Below are 18030 nucleotides of genomic sequence, written 5' to 3'. Positions count from 1 at the left end.
TCGTTCGGTAGTTTCTACCTTTTACTGAGAAATGACGCAACATTACTATCTGACTTTCAAGTTTGTAAAGATCATGAACTTCTGTTAATGTGTTAGGATCCGAAGATTACAGCACAGATCTGTCAAAACCGGTAATCAATAAAAAGATTAACAAGTGATCTTCGCGTACCAGATACTTTAGAATAATAAAGGGGGTGTGACAAAAAACCGATACGTCTCACTTACCGGTTAATCATCACTAGTCGAATTGCGTTTGAAGTGGGAACATTGTCACAAAATGCCCATGGCCACCGCTTGTAGAATGTCTTAGAAACAGGTAACTACATGCTTTTTTGAGGTTACTATTATATATCGTTTTTTATTTAGTTCGTTGTTACTTAAATCTCGGGAGTGGAAAGGAAGATTGGGTTTAATGTCCCGTCGACAGCGACGTCCTTGGAGACGCAGATGAGGAAGAAAAGCGGCTGTGCTCTCGCAAAATAACCACTGGAGCGATTTAGGGAAAGGGGGGTTTAGTGTGCTAACCACTGCGCCACCTCGCTCGCTCGCTCACTCTCTCTCTCAGGTGTGAGACGTAACGGTTCTGCAGGGTGAAAAGTATACAAACCGACAAACTCTGGCAGGTTTTAGGGGACATCAAAACAAATATTTTTCCCTAATGTCATTTTTTCCTATGACGATTATTTAAACCACTGGAGGTCATATTACGCTCTTCAGTTGCTAGAGGCCGTATTACGATCTTCAGTTCTTAGAGAGCGTATTACGCTTTTCAGTTGTAGACAACTGCTGTCCACCAGTGTAGGAGTGCATTGTCTCTGTTTACTAATGGATCGATACACCTGGAGTGAGTACACTGATATGGTTCGTGCGTACTACGTAGTACACCACAACGGACGAGGTGCACAGAGGGTTTAGCAACAACAATATCCTAATCGCCGTATCCCGCATCATACGACCTTTGCTGCTGTGCAGCAACGTCTGCGTGAGACCGGCTCATTTAGCAGATTACCTGGACAGGGACGCCGTCGCACGGTAAGAACGCTGCAATTTTTAGGAAGCTGTCTTGCAGCATGTGGAGCGGCATCTTTCAATCAGCACTTGTGCAATTTCACGTAACGTGGGGACCAGTCAGACGAATGTAAGAACAGTTCTTCGAGAGCAGTTGTTACGTCCATTTCACTTACAGCGTGTCCACAACCTGGAAATAGTTGATTATACACCCAGAGCACAATTTTCGCAGTGATACCTGGAACAGAATGAAATGTGTCCTACATTTCCATCCTCTGTGTTGTTTACCGATGAAGCAACGTTCGGGAGTGATGGAGTCTTCAACATGCACAATTCGCATGTTTGGAGTGAGGATAACCCACATGCTACAGTTACTAGCGCTCATCAATTGCGGTTCTTCGTTGTTGTGTGGGTCAGTGTTGGTGGGAATTGTTTAATTGGGCCGTATCTGCTACCTAGGCCATTGAATGGCAGGCACTATTACAATTTTCTCGCCCGAGTGTTGCCAGAATTGCTGGAATACGTCCCGCTCCCTACAAGACAACACATGTGGTTCCAACATGACGGGGCGCCGGCACATTTCAGTCGTCGTGTGCGTCGATTCCTGGACCGACGGTTCCCAGAAACGTGGATTGGCAGAAGTGGTGCTGTACCATGGCCTTCTCGATCTCCAGATATGTTCTCTCTGGCCTTTCTTTGTGTGGGGAGAGATGCGCAACTTTGTTTACGCAATTCCTGTTGTATCAGAAGAGGATCTGGTTGCTCGGATAGTAGCAGCAGCAGGAACAATTCAGGATACTGCTGGGGTTTTTGCCCGTGTCAGACAGAACATGATCCGACGGTGTAACCTTTGTTTACGTGTCAATGGCGGCATTTTTGAAAATCTACTGTAATTGAAATTGGGTTGTGTTAATGTGTTGTCTGTTGGTCATAAAAAATGGAAAAGTGTTTGTTGGTTTAATTAATTTGCTGCCAAATAAATCTTCCTCTACCGGTTTAAATACTCCTCGTAGGAAAAAATGACATTAGGGAAAAATATTTGTTTTGATGTCCCATACAACCTCCCAGGGTTTGTCGGTTTAAATACTTTTCACCCTGTATGTGGGACGCCTTATATAACTCTGCTCTGCTACTGGACATCAGAAAATTTATAAGCAAAAAGAGAAACGCGTCTTTCTGTTGTCGGGACTGTTTTGCTTTCGTTACAAGACACTCTGGACTTTCGTTCAGAGCTACCGTCGTAGCGCCGCTCAATAGTGCGTGTCCGACGCGCCTCCGGTACAGTGCTTCTAACGATCCAGGCGCCGACCGCTCACCCGGGGAGGGGGGGTATTTTTAGCTTTGCACTCGCCGGCCGGCGGAACCCGCGTAATGGGCGTCGTCCGGCGGTTCGTGCGTGCTCACACGCGCACGCTCACGCGCACGTGCACCGGGCCGCTGCTGACCTTCGGCTCGGCTAGGACGGGCTATCGCGTTCCGGCTTTGCGCCCGCGCGCGCCGCCATACATCATGTTAATTGGTTTTTCGTTATATTTTCCCAGATAATGCAAACGCGTGCGCCCGCGATCAACACCGAATTAAGGGGGGCGTGGCGGAGGCCGTGATGGATCGGTCGCTGGCGGACGGCGGCGGCAGCGACTCGTGCGTCCGGCAATTACGCGGCCCGTGTAACTAGTTCTGGGAAGCGTGCAGCGCGCCGGTGATGCCGCGGCGTCTGAATGGAGGCGCGGGGAGCCGGCCGCCGCGGCAGCGCAACCAGTCAGCTTTCCCCTGCTTTATATGGCCGGCGCTCTCCTCCGGCCGGGCTTAGCGCTCGTTTGCCGGCTGACTGATGGCGAGGCAGTGACGCGCGTCGCAGCTGCTATCGCTGTATCGCCTTTCAATTTATTGCGGCTGCTTAAATAGAAAACGACGCGCGCGCGCCTCCGCGGTCTGTTAGTCGCCGTGTCGTGGGCAAACGGAGATCTTCTCGTACTGAGGGTGGTACCATTGTTCTCCTGATACCACTTCCGTGACTGGTTACCTTACACTTCGGGCATAGGACAAATATGGCGCAGCCATTTCGAGGATTAAAGTCGACGATGAGTTTGAGAGGTGGCAGAAGCGCCTTCTCATATTTCTATCTTACTCTAATTCGATTTTCCTCTTTAATTGCATGCGGTGAAAAGTGGCTATTCCTTCACAAGCGGATTTCCCACGCAGCGTCTCTCGTCACCCAGGTGGTCCAGTGACAGGCGGGCTCTGCTGATCTTGAAAGGGATAAGCCGACGGGTGTGAGGGAGTCGAGTGAATGCTTTCCAGACGCAGACACTGTCATAAGAGCGGCGGAGACACACTCGCAGGGGCCTGAAGGAACGGCTGGGCTAGAGATTCCGTTACTTTGCAGAAACTTAGTGAAAACCGTTCCTGGCGGGCTATCAGCGAGGCGTGGGGATGACTTGTGTTCCCAGGCAGTCTTGGCGGGCAAATTCCCGCGTTTTCTGCAAAATCGTAACTGTGATTGGCTTGCTCAGGGCATAGCTCCGTGACGTAGCAAAATCGGTGCAGAAATTGGCGCCAAGAATCTCCATTGGTGGAATGGTAGTGCTTCGGCAATAGAGTGGAATTTTCCGCCGGTTTTGGAGTTGCTGATTGGAACGTTTAACCACAGCCACTGTCGTGGGGGCGGGAATGTTCTGTGTTCGGCTTGTACGGGTGCTCTTGAGAGAGTCGGCTCTTGCCTTTCAGTCGGGGTTGGTTACAAGACTGAGCTCTCGCTGCTCTGGACAGCCTGCCTTCCATTGGCTGTCTAATATACTTTAATTTAATTGTAACTGCTTGATGAAGTTGCTGAAGTTTCGACTTCAACGTAACTTTCCGAGTACAGCTGGAAACTGAGCGTTCTGCACACAAGCAGCCTATGTTGTCTGAGCAGTTTTGGCTAAAGTTGACTGTATCGGAGTTACTTTGTGACTTCGCTTGTCAAAATCAATCACTGCACCGTCAGTGATTGTGTGGCGAGCCTTCTTCATCTCCCTCAGAGGTGCATTTGTATTGATAGGAAGTCTTTAGTCTGGAAAAACCAGACCAGGACAATTTGTTTCGGGCTATACTCGCGACATTATCATCAGCACGACGGGATGTCAAAGCAACCAGCCATCGCTTCCGGTACGCCAGATCGTGTCCTTGCAGTTAAGAAGACAGCTTGGTAATGTATGTCCACAGCACCGGCAGATTAGGGAATTTGCAGTGTGATAAACAGAGCTCAGCAGAGCGCGCCTGTTCGTCTTTTCTAACTTTGTTCTGAGTTGGGTGTTCATTGTCTGAGTTACCACTACCGTAGCAGCAATTAATGTTGAGTTGGCTGGGTGTTTCTCTTAAGATTTGAGTTGCAAGGAATTGGCTTCACATACCACTTGGTCATAAATGCCACAATCTAGTTTATGGACAACTTCACCTTCACAGCATTTATTTGAGTATCCAGTTTGATGTATTGTAAATGTTTCGTGTGTTTTGTTTATTATTTTGAGTTTAGTCATAATAAATCAAATTGTTATTTTGGACAGAACTTTCATTCTGTGGATCTGTAAAGCAACCCTTTCGTTTCTATGTTAATGAAACTTCCCTTAATTTCTATCCAATTAAATTACTGCAGGTGCCAAACTCTTTTCTACTCCACTTGCAGGGTCGATTACAGTCAGTTCGCGTTTCTCCTTAATCCACGTGCAACAGCAAAAGTAGGAGTTAGAAAAGGGGGGGGGGGGCTTAAAGCATCATTTCCATATGAAGATTCAAGAAGAATTTAGCAGTGTTAAATACACTCCTAGCCCTGGCACCTCGCAAGTTCACGACAAAAAGCAGTAATTCAGATGAGGGAGGATTATCGTCCGGAAGGCCCTCAACTTATCACAATATATATAAATGACCTAGTAGATAGTGTCGGACGTTCCATGCGGCTGTTCGCGGATGACGCTGTAGTATACAGAGAAGTTGCAGCATTAAAAAATTGCAGCGAAATGCAGGAAGATCTGCAGCGGATAGGCACTTGGTGCAGGGAGTGGCAACTGACCCTTAACATAGACAAATCTAATGTATTGCGAATACATAGAAAGAAGGATCCTTTATTGTACGATTATATGACAGCGGAAAAAACACTGGTAGCAGTTACTTCTGTAAAATATCTGGGACTATGCGTACGGAACGATTTGAAGTGAAATGATCATATAAAATGAATTGTTGGTAAGGCAGGTGCCGGGTTGAGATTCATTGGGAGAGTCCTTAGAAAATGTAGTCCATCAACAAAGGAGGTGGCTTACGAAACAGTCGTTCGACCTATACTTGAGTATTGCTCATCAGTGTGGGATCCGTACCAGATCGGTTTGACGGAGGAGATACAGAAGATCCAAGAAAGAGCGGCGCGTTTCGTCACAGGGTTATTTGGTAAGAGTGATAGCGTTACGGAGATGTTTAACAAACTCAAGTGGCAGACTCTGCAAGAGAGGCGCTCTGCATCGCGGTGTAGCTTGCTGTCCAGGTTTCGAGTGGGTGCGTTTCTGGATGAGGTATCGAATATATTGCTTCCTCCTACTTATACCTCCAAAGGAGATCACGAATGTAAAATTAGAGAGATTCGAGCGCGCACGGAGGCTTTCTGGCAGTCGTTCTTCCCGTGAACCATACGCGACTGGAACAGGAAAGGGAGGTAATGACAGTGGCACGTGAAGTGCCCTCCGCGACACACCGTTGGGTGGCTTGCGGAGTATAAATGTAGATGTAGATGTAGAACTCTATCGGAGGATGAATGTTGGCACTTTGAGAGGAAAACAGTCGAAAATTTTGATTACGTACAGTGGAGGATAATTTAATCTTTGGCTTACCCAAATGCGAGTTGTCGGTGTATACCCACAGACCTACTAGGGCTAATGAGCTGTAGGTCATATTTAGTTCTGTAACAGTACCGAAATTTACTTTCGTGCGTATACGCTGAGGTGACTAAGTAATGGAAAAGCGATATGCACCAATACCGATGGCGTTAGTATCGCGTACACAAGATATAAAAGTGCAGTGCGTTGGCGGAGCTGTCATTTCTGCTCAGGTGATTCGTGTCAAAAGGTTTTTGACCTGATTGTGGCGGCACGACAGGAATTAACAGAGTCTGAAAGCCGAATGGTAGCTGGAATTACACGCAAGGGACAGTCCACATCGGAAATCGTTAGGGAATTCAATATTTCGAGATCCACAGTGTGAAGAATGTCCCGAGAATACTACATTTCAGGCATTACCTCTCATCACGGGCAACACGCCGACGGCCTTCAGTTAACACCCGGCAGCAGTGGTGTTTGCGTATGGTTGTCAGTACTGATAGAAGATAACACCGCAGAAATCAATGTGGGACGTACGACGAACGTGTTCGTTACGACAGTGCAGCGAAATTGGCGTTAATGGGCTCAAATGGTTCAAATGGCTCTGAGCACTATGGGACTTAACTGCTATTGTCATCAGTCCCCTAGAACTTAGAACTACTTAAACCTAACTAACCTAAGGACATCTCACACATCCATGCCCGAGGCAGGATTCCAACCTGCGGCCGTAGCAGCAGCGCGGTTCCGGACTGAAGCGGCTAGAACCGCTCGGCCACAGCGGCCGGCTCGTTGATGGGCAATGGCAGCATACGACCGGGACGAGTACCTTTGCTAGCAGCACATCATCGCCTGCAGCGCTTCTCATAACCTCGTGACCATATCGGTTGTACCCTAGACGATTGGAAAACCGAGTCCTGCTCAGTTGAGTACCGATTTCAGTTGATAAGAAATGATGGTAGGTTTCGAGCGCGGCGCAGACCCCAGGAAGCTAATCACTCAAGTTGTCAACAAGGCAGTGCGGAAGGCTGGTGATGGTTCGATAATGGTGTAGGCTGTGTTTACACGGAATGGACAGGGATCTGAGGATGTTAAGCTAGTTGAACACAGTTTGCAGCCATTCATGGACTTCATGTTCCCAAACAACGTTGCAAATTTTATGGCTGGCAATGCGCCATGTCAGCGGGCTACAACTGTTCGCGTTTGGGTTGAAGAATACTGTGAACAATTCGGGCGAATGGTTTGACCACTCGGATCACGCGAGGTAATGAGACGTTATCGAGAGGCCAATTCGTGCACAACATCCTGCATCGGTAACACCTGCGCAGTTACGGTCGGCTATGGAGGTAGAATACATGAATGTTTCTGCAGGGGACTCCCGAAGACTTGTTGAGTCCATGCCGCGTCGAGTTGCTGCATCACGCCGGGCAGAAGGAGTTCCGACACGATATTTGGAGGCATCCTAAGACCTCTGACACCTCAGTGTACACTATAGTAGAAAGAATGAGGTCAGGAGAACGTGCTGACCAGAGCAACATTCGATCATTCTCCGTTTCGAGGAACGTCTTGGCAGCGCGAGTGACATGCTGTCATGCATTATCTTGTTTAAAGCTCATATCACGGAGACCGCGACGATAGGGCGTAACCAACAACCCTGTTATATGCCACAAGTATAACGGTTGTCGTCCAGATTGCCAGCTATGTGAACCAAAGGTGTAAGCAGTGATACATCATACCATGACGCTAGGTAATGGGCACATATTACACTGACCAGTCCGATCAGACAACATTTTATAGCAAGTACTCCGCTAACAGCAGTATTCTGAACCAGTTTCATTAATCCATTACCGGTTTCGTGAGTTATAGCCACAGCATCAGGTGCATATCTAAACAACAAGATATAAATAATGATAGTGACTAAACCCCTATACATCATTTGATACCAGAGCCATAAGCACCTAATTGTGAGAATAGACACGAGGGTCACTCCAAAAGAAATGCACACTAATTTTGTAAAAATACAGTTTTCATTCTGCATGTGTGAAAATTTTACAGTGTGTAGATACGTCCTTCCCGCTTGTTTTCAAACTTAGTTCAACCTGTTCCCGTGAGTCGCGCCGTCACAGCATGTCTTCAAGATGGCTGCTACAATTGACGTTCGTCAGAAGCAACGTGCTGTCATAGAATTCCTGTGCTGTGAAAAGGAGACAGTGGGAAACATCCACAAGAGGTTGAAAAAGGTGTACGGAGATGGTGCTGTCGATTGCAGTACAGTTAGTCGGTGGGCAAGCAGGTTACGTGATAAAAGCGAGCACGGCAATATTGAGGATTGTCCTCGCGGCGGCAAGACTCGTACTGCACACACTCCAGACAATGTGCAGAGAGTTAACGAACTGGTGTCTTCTGACAGACACATCACAGTGAACGAATTATCACGCTACGTTGGGACAGGGGAAGGATGTGTTTGCAGAATACTGAAAGTGTTGGGTTAAAAAAGGTTTGTGCCAGGTGGGTTCCCAGGATGTTGACAGTGGCTCACAAAGAAACAAGAAAAACGGTATGCAGCGAACTTTTGGAACAGTACGAGAATGGTGGAGATGAATTTCTTGGAAGAAATGTGACAGGTGATGAAACATGGCTCCATAATTTTTCACCAGAGACGAAGAGACAATCAATGGAGTGGCATCATAAAAATTCACACACGAAAAAAAATTCAAAACCACACCTTCTGCTGGAAAAATTATGGCTACTGTGTTTTTCGATTCCGAAGGACTCTTGCTCATGGACATCATATCAAGTGGAACCAGGATAAATTCTAATGCATATGTGACGACACTGAAGAAACTAAAAGCTCGACTGAGTCGTGTTCGACCACATCGGCAAAAGCAGGATGTTTTGCTGTTGCACGACAATGCACGGCCACATGTCAGTCGAAAATAGCATGGAAGCGATCACAAAACTCGGATGCACAACACTAAAACACCCGCTTTACAGTCCTGATCTGGCTCCATGTGAGCATCACCTCTTTGGGAAACTGAAAGACTCTCTTCGTGGAACAAGGTTTGAAGATGATGACTCCCTTGTGCACGCTGCCAAACAGTGGCTCCAACAGGTTGGTCCAGAATTTAACCGTGCGGGTATAGAGGCGCTGGTTCCAAGATGGCGTAAGGCACTTGAGATGGATGGAAATTATGGGGAGAAATGAAAATATTGTTCCTAAAGGATGTATCTACACACTGTAAAACTTTCAAACATGTACAATAAAAGATGGATTTAAAAAAAAATTGTGTGCATTTCTTTCGGAGTGACCCTCGTAGTAACAAGTTGTACTTAAAACATTTGTAAACAACACGGCGGAGAAAATAGAAGGCCCAACCTTCATAGTTAAGACCACAGTGTCCGTAGGGCGAACAGTCAATGGATAAAAAGATGGATGACGGAAAACATCCTGTGCCATACAACAAGGACGCGCTTATAGCCAAAGAGTGAGAGTGATATTCTGGACCGAAAACCAACATATCGTCGAGTCAAGAAACAGAAGACACACAGTAACTTCACAGAGCACAGAGTGACCCAGGTAAACCGCAGCAGCCAGCTGCCGCAGGGCACCCTCGGAGCGAGGCGGTGAAGCAAGGTGAACGGCGCGTCCCCTATACCCCACGACAGGTATTATGTTACGAAAGGGAGATGGATGGGAGAGTGCGTACATAGGTTACCACAGGATTCCGTATTACGATAATCATCTCATTGCACAAATACCAACTTTTCTTCTCCCTGACAAAATGTATGAGTGAATGAGATACAGAGAGGAAGCGCCTCGCCGAAAGTATCAGGGTCTGTTGTATCCAGTGTGCCGGTTGCCCTGTGCTTTACTTGGGGATGACTGACCATGGGTTCAAGGTCTGTGCTGATTACCCACTTTCGTGTGTAGGGTCACTTTGTTGTCAATATGCCCAAAAATTTAAGAATCTTATGTAAGAGGGAACAGAGTCACACCCTCAGTATTTTAGAATAGGCGGAGATTATGCGTAGCATGAAATTGTATCCGCAATTCACGTTGCACAACCAGATCGTGCTACAGCACTGGGGCATTTTATGTAATTGTGACTGTACTGCGACAGCCCAGTGGTTTCTTTAACCTCATGTATTACACTTTGTTTGTCTCCCTTCTCTACCCTTGGGCATACCTACTCCTACTGTGTATTCAATTGTGACTACCGTACGTGCAAGGTAATTTTCTCTTGCATCTGGGTCTACCCTCCAGACTTCCCATACGTAGCATCTGCTCGCTTTGTTACCCTTACTTAGTCGAAACTGACGTAACAGAGCCGCAGTTAACACAGCACGCTCAGAGTATAGGGAACGTGGATCTGGTTCTCCCCACCGCTTTCGTCGAGCGAACGGATGTGTAAGATTGTTACAACCGCTGGCTCGACGAAAGATCTGTACATAAAGACTGGAAAGTTGCACAGACCACAGCAATATTTGTAAGTAGGCTGTTTAGGTTTTCTTATTGGTAACGCCACGTAGCGCTCTGTATGAAAATCACTGGCTGTGCTGTGTGCAGTCTATGGTTAGTTTGCATTGTTGTCTGCCACTGTAGTGTTGGGCAGCTGGATGTTAACAGCGCGTAGTGTAGGGAAGCAGCCTACTCACGCTGTAATAAATTCACATCAGTTTCCATTATGTGCCAGCCAGTCTGCTGTAACTAGCTCTGACGTCATAAATGTTGCGCAATACCTTAAAAATCAAGCAAATGACCTAAAACTTCTCTAGCATGTCAGGAATAATACTAAATTAATGTGTGTTAAATATCAGTTCGATAACTTCAGCCATTTTCGAAATTTGGACGTTTTTCTGAAAAAATCATTGGCGCAACAGAAAAGAGCTAGAGACTTCAAAATTTATATTTAGATTCATCTTTCATAATGATTTAATAAAAACAGTACTTTGGATTTCACAAATTAAGACTTTAGTGGAAATTCATGATTTTCTGGTTTTCGTCTCAAAACTGAAGGAAGCAAGACAGATTAAGTAGGCTAATAAATAAGGCTAGGATGTTTAGATTTAAATAGGTTGGAGGTCCGCTATGACTATGAAGATGTGAAAAGTTTCTTTTGAATATCTATAAAATTATAGCGATAGCGGATCTCAAAAGGGCCAGTTCAGAGCTCATCTACTGCGTGCAGTGTAATTAAATTAATTCTCTCGCCCAAAATATTTAACTTAGCCATGTCAAAATTTTATTATCAATACTTACCTGCGTGCTGAATGCACGTTTAAATTAAGAGCTTCATCGGCCATCAGCAAAAGAAGCTATAAATTATTATGTAACTTGAAGTGGTGCGTTACTAGCCCAGCGGCTAGTTGGGAGAGCCGATTTGATCAGGCGTTCCCTTAGCCGTCCGCACCGCGGCTTTATATATAAGAACGCTGCGCGAGGAAGCAAGGCCCCAGTTCTCTCCAGACGCTGAATAACACGCCATCTGTGTCGGGAGTCGCGTCGCATCGGTATCACTGCTACAAACAGCCTCGGGTGCCGTATTAAGTTACTAGAGATACGCGGAACCATGAAATCATTTCAAGTGAAGGGTTAATTCTGGGATGATTTTCATTATCTAGCTTCAGTTTGTGTATTGTCGTATATTCACGTGCCGTTGCGGGACAGACATTCTACCAATTATTTAGCGTGGCGTTTGATGAAATATTTTCATCAAATTATGGCGAGCATTCTTTTTAACATTTAATTCAGACATTTACAGTTGCATCAGCGCATTAGACTCTGAACTGCTCTGTTAGTTAGGTTGTAGGGATACTTGTGTTTTTTATCAGTGAATTTCAGAATGTACTCAACTATTTTGGAAAATCGTTTTTGATTAGAAATCCCGGACAATATCCTAATTCCTCAGAGCTATAAGCTGCAGCTATAGTGGTATTCTCAGATGAAGTGGGCACTAGGAACTCTAATTACAGGCTTCACGTTTTGTTAAATCACTTTCTGGGTGCTAAAAAGTAAATAGAGAGCCAGTGTTGAGAACGGCGAAAGACAGCGTTAACAACATTCTAAAAGCCTGAAACTGATTCAACATGCAAGCATTTATACAGCAATTTATTTTTACAAATTTATTCGCTGCCCCACATATGGTGCATCGGCCGGGAAATCAACTAAGTGAAAGTGATTTTTTTACTATTCGGATTCGCGAGTGAAATGCGACACGCCACTGAGTATAGAACAGTGAATGTGTTACGTGTGCATGTGGACGACGCAATTGGATTAACAACACATCTGGATTGACGGAGCTGGCACTGAGTCTAGCGGTGCTGCCGGCATCGCGAGAAGCCAGTCTCGCCGCACCGCAGTCGTCCGCTGGAGCAGCCGGCGCAGCGCCTGCAATTGCGGGCCACGCAAACACACAACAGCCGTCGGAGAGCCGTCTGCAGTTCAACGTGCCACGTCGCATCAGGAATCCTGGTACGCCGCGCCGGCAACGCCATACGTCGTGCAGAAGGAACTAAGTTAAGTGAAAAGCTGTTAAAAATTTTACTAACCTGCACTAAAAGACTGTTGGCGATGGAACCGCCAAAAGAAACTGAGGTTAAACTTATATCAGAACCTATGTCTGTTGAGGGAACTGTAAATCCAGACAACGGTTCAAGTGTAAATATGCATGAAAGTAGTAATGTTAAAGTGAAATATGAAGTATTGTCTCCTGACAGTAGTGTGGGAAGGGGCAATGATTCAATAACAGAAACCCCTGTAGTAAAGCAGAAATTAGAAATTGTAAATTTATTGGATGATAGTTTCTCTGATGAATTGAAAATGAAACAGTCATCAGAGATGGTAGAGTTTAAGAAGGAGAAGTTAGATATGACTAATCAATCAGAAGTTTCATTTAGTTTTGATGATTCTGGTGTTGGAGCTAGTTTTTCGTCACCTGAGTGTGATAAGAAGCCAGCTAGTGAGCAACCCAAAGATGCTGGGGCTGTTGATTTAAATGTTATATTACAAGCAATAGCTGCCAGTAATGCAAAAATGTCAGCCAGTAATGCTAGAATGACAGCTGAATTAAAATCGGATATAATTGAGGTAAATAACAGGATTGTGGCCAGCCAGACCAATTTTAATAAACGGTTTGAGGCAATGGACAATAAATTAGAATCCAATAAAGCTGAATTAGAAAATTCTTTCAAGGCTAGTTGCAATAAGTTGAAAGATGATCTGGACAGTTTGAATTATAAAATTGATTACAATCATGAGGATATTAAGAAAAAGGTTGCTCAACAGTTTTCTGAAATGTATAAAACAGTTAAATCCGAAGTTGCTGAGGTTCGCAGAGACTTCCAAATGGAAGATGCGAAGCTGGAGCTCAAGTTAACAGAAAAGATCGAGGCGGAATCTGAACTGTGCTCAGATAGATTTAAAGATGTTAATATAAAAGTAAACATATGTCAAGCAGATGTAGATGCAATCAAAACTGATACTACTCATATTGTACAAAGAGTAGAAAATGTTGAAATGAAAGTAGAAAATATTAGTACTAACATTGCTAACATTGAGAGTAAAGTAGCTTCAGTAACTTCTGGTAATGTTAGTATACAACAAGTTGTAGCTGCAAACGCCGCTTTTATCGGGTGTCGGCAGTTCTTGCGGTTTGATCCAGATAAAAACATCCACCCGCTAGATTTCTGGAACGATTTTGAAGATGTGATTCCACCAACTTGGTCTGAACGAGAGAAAATCTCATTTATTAAAAGCCATTTAGCAGGTGACGCCATGCGTTGGTCAGCTGATGTTATGTTGAAGTGTAAAACATTAGCGGAATTTAAAACAGCTTTTATTAATGAGTATTGGTCTAGCAATAAGCAAAATGAAGTGTTGAGAGAATTTTGGAGTGGAAAACGCTTCAATGCAGGCAAGGAATCAATTAAAGAGTTTGCTAGGTCATGGATTTCAAGTTTGTCACATTTGGCGGAAAAGCTAAAACCAGAAATTATTATACTAGGTCTTGAAGCCAAACTGCCATGGTATTGGCAAACTAGAATTATATCTGCCCCTAGAGACAATCTTGATCGTTTCATTGAATATTTGGAACGTGTAGAACGTGTTGTTGCCAATGAAGAGCAAGCACGTAATAACAGAAATACTAATAACAATAGTAGTAATTTTAGGAACGAGCAAAATGGCAATGTAAACTTCAGAACAGTAGGTGTTCATCATCCTAAGAGAGGTAGGAATTGGAGAACTAATTATCAGAACCAACAATGGCATCCAAAGGATAATAATTTTGGGCCAAACAAAATTATGCATGTAAACCACAGTACGGAAAGCAATGCTATGCCAATTAACTATAATGAAAATAAAGGAAACAGTAGTAGGCCGAGGCAGGAAAACTAGTTCCTGTCTATGAGGACACTGGCGCTCACCAGGCGGTTACTTTTCCTAAGCCAGTAGTTGTGGGAATTGGTAAGACAAATCAGAATACTCAAACTGAACAGGTGGATGAAGTGTCGGTAGCATCTAAGGATACAACAGAAATATTAGATCACTCACAATATTTGATAGATACCGTGTTAGAGACGCTTTCTAAGTGGGAAGAGAAAGAGAAGGCGCAGCACTGTAACGATAGGGAGGAGCTACAAAATACTGAATTGACAGGTGAAGAAGCAGAAGAAATTCATGCTTATATTTACGATGAAGATGATGTGCTCTTATCTAAAGTGCCTGTGCAGGATGTTGATAATGTACTAATAGATTTAGGACAGGAGATAAGTGAGAATGTAGAGGGTAGGCTGTTGGGGGTCGATGAACCCAGTAGCTGTGACCAGTTGTCACTTGAGAAGGAAACCGACGATAATGGTGAAAGTTGTTTAGCTGTAACTAGTGTTATGCCCCGTCTGGAGGCGCAGAATTGCTCAGACTACAGTAATTTGGGTTATGTTCAGCAAACTAAATGTAATGAAGTCGTGCGGTGTTTCGATTTAAAATTAATAGACCGACTGAAAAAGGCAGCTGAAAATGTAATTCAGGAAACCCCTACACACTGTGCCCTAAATGTAATGAAGACAGATGTCGATCACTTTAGTTGGAGACAAATCCAAAAGGAACTACTAGATGAATTTGAGGAACCACCTGTACAACCTAGAATAAGCTACCCTATAATAATAGTGAATATGTTCAGTATCAATGTACGTTGTCTCTTAGACAGTGGAAGTGAGGTGAGTGCAATATCTCAGTCCTTCTTTGATGCATTACCTGGTAAAGACAAGCTTACAGTAATGAGGGTATCAAGACTAAGAATAATTGGTGCTACTGGCAAGGTGTCAAAAACGGTAAAGCAAGAAGCTTTGCTGCCCTTTAACATTAATGGTAATTTAATTGATCATCCATGTTTAATTGTAAACAATATCAGTATTGAGGTTTTAATTGGCATAGATTTCTTGTCAAAATATCAGAGTGTTGTTGACTTTGAAAAAAGCCAGTTAAGAATGCTCTTGCCAATAACCGGAGTAATTATAGTACCTTTTAGTGATAAACATGTAGTAACTGATGATGAAACTTGGGAGCTGCCTATACGAGTTCTGAAAAATAGGAGGTATTGGGTCGAAGGTGTTAATCTTAGTACAAGTAAGCTAAACACAGAAGAAGAAGAAGAAGAAGCAATTATTTTGGACAAAATGAAAGCTAAATTGCAGGAAATCGAGAAAATTTCAGCTAATCAGAAGGAAGAACTGAGACAGGTTCTAAAAAGGCATCATGAGGTATTTTCCGATCGACGTGGCGTGGTCAAAGGTTATGAATGAATGCTGTAGGGAGGAGGTTGTTCTGTAACCTCTACACAATGTGGCAGCTGTGCAGTCCCAGCTGTGTGAGATCTTCTTTCCCTTTCAGGTCTCACTCATTCTTCCTCTTTCCTGTCCTCAAAAATTTCGACCTCTTCTTTCATACATTAAATTTTCCGGTATGGTTATCAATACAGCATTAAACCAATGAATGCTGTAGGGAGGAGGTTGTTCTGTAACCTCTACACAGTGTGGCAGCTGTGCAGTCCCAGCTGTGTGAGATCTTCTTTCCCTTTCAGGTCTCACTCATTCTTCATCTTTCCTATTCACAAAAATTTCGACCTCTTCTTTCCAGACATGAAAATTTTCTGTAATGGCTATCAAGCCATGAGTTATGTAACCATTCTATCTACCGATTAGTGAAGAAAAATACCTAATGTGACAAACCTAATAGTGACAAACAATAGAGAAGTATGACGTAATTAAGATACAAATGTATTTGAGTAACAATTATGTATAGTACCCTGGTAATATAGTAAGTACAAAGTGTTGTTTTATTGGAAATGGTCCACCAACAGTAATTTAAAAAGATATATGAATTCATGTACAAGTAGGATCTGAAGTGGTAGTGAAACCTAGTGTATGCATTAGAGCTAACTAATAATTAGTAAGAAAGAAATTGCTTAGTGTTATGAAAAATATTCAGATAAGTTGTAAGGATGAACTCACCTTGTGTAGCAAGGAAAGGCAGTGTAATAGAATTGAGCAGTGTTTGTGGTTGAGACGTGAAGGACACGTCCCTGAAGTATTTATAGGGTTGGAGCTGGCCATTATTTTAGTGTAGTGTGTGACAGGATACACCTACATGTATTGAGGTTATGAGTTGGAGGCGTGAATGCGACCATAGGTACCCTTATGTTAGATGAGACAGAGCAGCCCATGGTGTCCTATAGGTTTAAGGAATTTAGCATTACGCTCGTCCATAATTACTTGACGCACTTTAGTGGTAGGTCTGAGAGAGACTACCTGAGGTTTCAGCGTCCGATCGAGTGGAAACGGACTGCCACGTGAGCAAACTAATCAGCTGCAATACACTATAGATATGAAATAAATGTGCTATCCTATGCTTTAAATTTTAATGAAGTGAGTATTACTTAAGTTCATACACTAGCAACATAATTGAATAACGTAATGGCAGACGTGAAACATTATTTATAGCTCAGCATGAATACACTTCGATAAAGTAAGTACATAATTGCCGATGTGGAACTGACACAGCAGCAGAGGACCAATAAGTGAATTTAGTAGCCAACTGAACGTAGTGTGTTTTGAACACTCAGAACTGTACTATTACCAAATGTTACTCACATGTACAAAGAAGCTGAGAAAACAACTACTAATCAAATATACTCATACTATCTCTAAGAATAAGGTAATTAAAGATATGTCAGCTAAGTGAATAAAATTCAAATGCATCAGGAATGTACCGAGCATTGGTTCAGTGTTCCGGCCCAGAAATAATAAATTGAGATTAAATAAGATTTATGATTGTATGCCTTGAGCATAGATTTTATCTAGTACTTGACTAACGGCGTTTTGAGCCATTTGTTTACCAATTTCATGACAGTTAAGTAACCGCGAGAGTAATATTGAAAAAGTTCTGTTAACTTTGTGCCAGCAAAATATTGAGGGATAAAATGTATATAACCCCATTTCATTGTGACCCACCCATAGATATTAAGTGAACAGAGTCTGAGGCACTCTTTTTGTTTGTTCTACAGGACAAACCAGATAATGGCAGCCTGGCAGCTGCGTGAAAGCATGGAGTGACTTGGACACAACTCACAGTGACCCCTCCCCTTTCCCCCATGTAATTTAGAGAGAACGTGAAGGACGCACACCATAGCAACTTCCCCTCCTCTACCCTTGTGAATGGAAGTGTAGGACGCCAGCCAAAGCGGCTACAACCACGCGTGTAAAAATTATTTGTGAACTTTTCTTTCAGGTTTAGAAAAGACTGCTAAGAGATAATCATCTGTTTATGTATCACGTTATTTTCTTTGAATTTGAGTATGTAAAAATGTATTTAATGTACTTAATGGATCTAAGATTTTCATAATTTTTCAATTTGTATGTGTTTGTTTCTCTAAGGCAATATGTATGCCGAAATATTTCATTGACATTGCTTAAAAGGCAGTGAACATGCCCACAATTTAAATAATTAATGCAGGTAATCGGTTTTTTTTCGAGTGTTTCTACATGTTTACATTTCAATTTTAATTTTTCATAGGAAGTTACGCTGTACTCTTGCTTCCCCTTTTGTAATTAAATTTTTTTATTATTCATTAACATTCATAAAAAAAAATTAAGTGGAGGGTGATGTAGGGAAGCAGCCTACTCACAC

This window comes from Schistocerca americana, chromosome 5 (genome assembly GCF_021461395.2).
Source record: "Schistocerca americana isolate TAMUIC-IGC-003095 chromosome 5, iqSchAmer2.1, whole genome shotgun sequence".
In the NCBI taxonomy this organism is placed as follows: domain Eukaryota; kingdom Metazoa; phylum Arthropoda; class Insecta; order Orthoptera; family Acrididae; genus Schistocerca; species Schistocerca americana.
The sequence above is the reverse complement of the archived record's forward strand: the minus strand, read 5'-3'. Positions refer to the sequence as shown.